At 30.2% G+C, this 5,809-nt stretch overlaps 1 long non-coding RNA gene across 1 annotated transcript; it reads left to right on the plus strand.

Moving 5' to 3' along the window:
• On the plus strand, positions 1 to 2,283 carry LOC140178736 (uncharacterized). Its single transcript, XR_011871711.1, has 2 exons — positions 1 to 1,071; positions 1,666 to 2,283. It is a non-coding gene; the product is annotated as an uncharacterized lncRNA (long non-coding RNA).
• The last annotated feature ends 3,526 nt before the right edge of the window (positions 2,284 to 5,809 follow it).

Raw genomic sequence — 5,809 nt, forward strand, 5'->3', positions numbered from 1 at the left:
ATCTAAATCTAAGACAAACCCAATTTCACCTTGCCGTGAACACCCTACCGGCTATCCCCTCTCTTTCTCAGAACAACCCTAGCTAAATATCCCTCTCTCTCAGTTTCAGCGCCGCCAGCAGCAGCAGCGGCGGCGTCGCCTTCTCTGTCCTCTTGTCGCCAGGTCTGCTCGGAGCTGCTGTTGGCGTTGCCGTCTCTGTCCTTGTCGTGTCGTCAAGCCTACTTGTCTTCGTCGTCGTCGGTGGCCATGAACTCGTTTCTGTCCTCGTCGTCTTCGCTCGTCTCTGTCTTCGATCCCTCTCTCTGTCTCTCTGTGTCGACCTCAAGGCAAAGTGAGAAAGTCCCTCTCTGCCTCCGTGGCCGTCTCTCTCTGCCGCCGTGAAAAATTATAGAGTTTGATTATGTTGCTCCCTTTCTGGAGTTCTTCAGTAGTTCAATTTATTTTTTATTTTCTTAATTATAATGATTACGAATTGCTGTTCTTATATTCTGGATTCTGATTGTTTATAGAATAAATTTTAGTTGTTGTAATTTTTAAAAATAGTGATAATTTCAATTTGATTAACTATTTAACTTTGTTGATTAACAGAAAGAAAATCTGGTTGCCGAATAATTTTGTTGATGGCCGATAATACTTTGTTAAATTTTTTAGTATAATTTTATTGATTTTGAAAAATTAAATTATACATTGATGCAATGACTATAACAAATAATCTACTTCATAGGAACTTCTAAAAAATTTAAAGGTATATTTTGTTTATTTTCTATGGCTGAAATTTTATTCTGTTATGTGTAATTTATACGGCATAATTTGTGATTCCTTTGTTTCTTTAATTGAAAATTTATTGAATTTTATTTAAAATTATATTTTAATTTTTTAATAATTTTATTTATATTTAACTAAATTTATTAAATCTCAATTAGATTATGGTTGGACCGTTGGACCACTGAATTGTTGAACTAATTATTCTATCGGTTTATTAACCAGGTTCGATTGGCGTGTCTTGATCACAAATTCATAGGAAGACTCAGTTTGGTTTGCTAAAGTTTTTTGAAGAGGTGTTTGTCTTTTGTAAGAGCTCAAACTCCTTATTTTATGTCTGATAAATTAAAAAGACTATATATTTGTATTTGCAGCTTTTAAAAGATTAGGATACTTTTGAAAACACCTAAATTAGAGTTTTTCAAAATTTGGTTTGTACTTTTTAAAATTTGAAGGTCTAATATAACCTCATAGATTAACAAATTTTTAAATTTAATATTTACATTTATGTCTATTATAATATTTTTAAATTTTAAAAGCTATTTTACTAAATATAATTGATGTTACTTGTATTTATTAAAAATTATTTTTAATTTAATTTACCAAACATAAATACTACTATTTTTAAAAAGTCATCTTTTAAAAATTAACTTTTTTAAATTACTTTTAAAAAGTAAAAGTTTTTTTTTTTTGGTATGGTAATGGGGCCTAAGCCCAAGAGAACAAAAACAAAATATTACTTAATGATTCTGGGGCAAGTTGACCCCATTAGCATCATCACTCAGTAACGGAAGAAGTTCAAAGGGGGAAGAATCTAAGAAGCAAAAATTTTCTTTATACTTAATGCTGGTTTGAGCTAACCAATGGGCGCATTTATTTGTTTCTCTTCCCACGTGATTGAAGGAAATCTCCCATGGCCTCCTAATCAAACTCAGGATTTCTCTTAAAACTTTACTATGACAAGTGGTTATTTTAGTGTGATCTTTCAACATCTCATAAACCTCCATTGCATCAACTTCAACAACCACTCTTCGCATTCCCAAATCAGCAGCCATTCTCAGACCATGTAGAACCCCTTGCAGCTCTGCTTGGACCGCATTGCACATTCCCAAATTCACACGAAAACCTCCAATCCATTCTCCTTTCCTCCAAATCAGTTTGGTTGAAAGACGGCGTGGGCTGAGATTCACCAACTGGGAATAGGGTAATAAAGACCACAAGGCAGATAGCCATTGGGGTCAAAAGATGAACAAATTATGCTTCAATGCTTTCAGTTTGTGTTAATAAATAGAATGCAGTGAAATCTCACTTTCTTAGATATTTATAGCCTTGTTGATAATAACTCACCTATTTTGTCACACACCTTTTAACCCTTTGTAGGTGGTAAGCTGGTTGTGCATGAAGAGGTGAACAGAACAAAAAGCAGAGTATAAAAATGATTTTTTAGTTATTAGCACTAAAAGCTGAAACAGTTTCAAATAGGTTGAAAAAAGCAATCATATCAAGCCATTTTGTTAATAATCCTAAAAGTAGAGCCTGCATGCATGCATGCATAATCTATTATCATTGCATATGTATCATTGCATATGTATCTTTTATTTTTTTTTTTTCACGTCAATGGTAAGATCAAAAGAGTGATCATTATGACTTTAACCTGAAATTCCCACTTAATCTAATCATGAATCTTCCTTCTGTATTTTCATGATAATATACACATTTCCTCATTTTACCATTATGGGGTTGATCATTGGTTTGCTTAAATTTTTGAACATGGATCCCCCTGAAACATATTCCCACTAATTCACTAAGCAGGATTGGATTGATTCAGAATTTAGTAAAATTGATAAAATTTAAAGATTATATACATAAATCAAATATTACGTACAACATTAAAATAAATATTTTAACATAATGAATCATCAACAAATAAAATGACGGAAGTGTGTTCTTTTTGGAGAAAGAAAAAGTTGTCAAGAACTAACAAATGTGAAATTTTTTAGTTAGTGAGGTAATGACTGATGAGAGTAATTCATTAATGTCAAATTATCAGGCTATTATATTATAGGTCTGCAAAAGAAGCTGCTCTTAAATAAGGATTGATTAAGAACGAAAATTATTAGTATATTGCAATTAATGTATCATTGCAATCAGAAGGTATTAGGTAGCAGTTTATGAATTCTTTTAAAATATAATTGTTAATTTGAATTATTTTTATATTAAATCATTTGAAATTAATATGAATTTTATTTTGTAGTTGAATTCAACATTTTTGGCCAAGTTTTTCCATTTTATTATCTAACTTAAAGGGTCAATTCAATTATTATGCTCTAAAATTGATTTAATTGTTGAAAAAAAAAAAAACTTGAATTGATACTTTGATGGAGTGGTGGCCGTTTCACCACAAAAAGGTAGGGGACACCCCTTTAGGCCTTTACCCAAATGGCCTCCAAATGCTAGCTCCTAAGTCCTACATATCTAAACCAAAAAATAAAAAAAAAAAGTTAAAAAAAAATTAATTTGACCAGAGTTGTATTTGATAAACCATTTAAAGACAAGTTTGGAGATTACAATCTTTCATGCTCTTATTTATAAAGCCATTTTCTATCACCATATCTCCTTCACACACCTATTATAAAATAATAATACTAACATATAACAAACATTTTGTGATGAAGTTTCAAATTTTGCTGACTATATCAAAGCTTGTTAAAGGAATAATAATGTTCACAAGAAAAGGGTTGCAACACATGTCTTGCATATACAAATATGAGTTAGAGAAAGGATTGCTATCAAAATTTTGGTCAAGACAAGGGGTTTGTGTGTCAGGAAGAAATAGATGGGTGAGCTACTTTATTTATGATGTTCCTTGTCTTCTTATCACTTTTGTCTCTATTTTGATTAATTTGTCAACTTCAAACCATTTGTGTAAACTGTAAAAGTTACAATTGTCCTTCTTTATTAAAGAGAATTATGATAGAGATGACATTCAGTAGTATTGATATATGTTTAATTACTCTTATGATTCTTATAATTTTATGAAATTTTTAATTAAGTCTTTAAATTTTTTTTCTTTTTAATTGGGTTTCTACACTAAATTTTTTTTAATTAGGTCTCTCTTGACAGTAATTGATTTAATTGTATAAGAACCTAATTAAAAAAATTAGTGCAGTAATTCAAATAAAAAGAAAAAAAAAAGTATAAAGACCTAATTAAAAATTTCGTAAATTTAGAAAGATCAACAGAGTAATTAGACCATTTATATATAGATTTACAGATAGATTGGACAATCATATAATATGAAACAATCATCTTGAATTAAAATGTGCTACTTTTACTTGTTTAATGTTTACATTTTACACAATAAATATTGTACTAAATCAGCAATTTGATCCCTTAAAAGATACAGATACACATGATATGCATTAATAATTTGTCCTTAAAAGAATTGTGACATTAATTTAGTTGCCAAAAAATGTGTCATATATACTTTTAATTCTTGAATATGCTTTGTAATATCAAGTAAGCCCGTGAAAAGAATATATATATATGAATAAATAGTTAAATTAATCACTGAAAGATTATTCGTTTTTTAAATTGGATTCTAAAAGATTTTTTAATTAAATTCGTTCTTTAAAGATTTTAAATTAATCATGTTAGTCTTTCTGTTATTTTATTTATTGATAGTGTTAAAATTTACTAATGTGACACGTTAAGTAACACCTCAACACATATCTAGAGGTTTTAATTGACCATTAACATGATTAGTTTATAAAATTAGATCAAATTAACCCCAAATTGAGAGATTTCAATACTTCAAGTTTTTCACTCAATTAGATTTTGATTTGATTTAATTTCATAAATATATTATGTTAATAATCAATTGAGACTCGTAGATATGTGTGGGATGCCACTTAATATATTACATTAGTAAATTTTGACACTATAAATAAACAAAGTGATAGAATGACTAACTTGATTAATTTAAAATATTTAAAAGACAAATTTGATTAAAAAAATTCGGAGACCAATTTAAAAAATGAGTGATCTTTTAAAGACTAATTTGACCATTTATTCATATATACATCTTATGAGACAAAATAATGTTAAATATCTTTTTTATAGACTAAATAAATGTCTCATATATACATATTTATATATAAAAAAATTTGACATCATATGTAATTTTCCAAATGACTAAATTGATGTCACAAATGTTACACACAAACATTTTTAGTTTAGTCTAAATGTTGTTATTAGGTGATTATTTACGTGAAAACATATTAAGCAGTTTAATTAAACACTACACAAAAAATGACAGATTGCGGCGGTTTTTTAGCGCGGTTATCAAAAATTGCCACCACATAAAATATTACAGCGGTTGATGCAGTTTAAGTGGAGAGCTACCAATAGTTTGGTATTTTGTGACGGTTTTGGTATTGATGACAAGTCATCTTAGTCTAGTTTCACTAGTCTTTTTCCTTTGTTTTCAATAGATTTTATGCATTTTCTTGAGCCATAAGCAAGCCATTTGGTTAGAATTTCATGTTTCCTTTGATTCAATCAACCATGGATGAATTGATGCATTTTCATGAGTTTTTATGCCATAATTGCTTAAATTTCAAGAAGAAGAAAAACTCTCATGATTATAGCATAGCTTTGATGTTTTTGATTGATTGATGATAGGTGAAAAGAGCTTTGAAGAAGGTTGAAGAAAGAAGGAATGGCAAAGAGGAAGAGAGGACAAAAAGCTTGAGCCAAAGTTTGCCTCAAACTTTCGCTCAAACGTGAGGAAGAGCTTGACTTCACCCTGGAGGCATCAAAAGTTTGCGCCAACGTTTGCCTCAAACTTGAGGTCAAACGTTGGCACCATCAGAGCAAAAGAAGAAAGACCCAGGGAGCAAAAAGCTTGCACCAACGTTTGCCTCAAACTTTGAGTCAAACATTGGCGCCACAAAAAGAACACCCAGGGAGCAAAAAAGCTTGCGCCAACGTTTGCCTCAAACTTTGAGTCAAACGTTGGCGCCACTCTAGCAAGAAAGGGTACTCT

This window comes from Arachis hypogaea, chromosome 2 (assembly GCF_003086295.3).
Source record: "Arachis hypogaea cultivar Tifrunner chromosome 2, arahy.Tifrunner.gnm2.J5K5, whole genome shotgun sequence".
Lineage (NCBI taxonomy): Eukaryota > Viridiplantae > Streptophyta > Magnoliopsida > Fabales > Fabaceae > Arachis > Arachis hypogaea.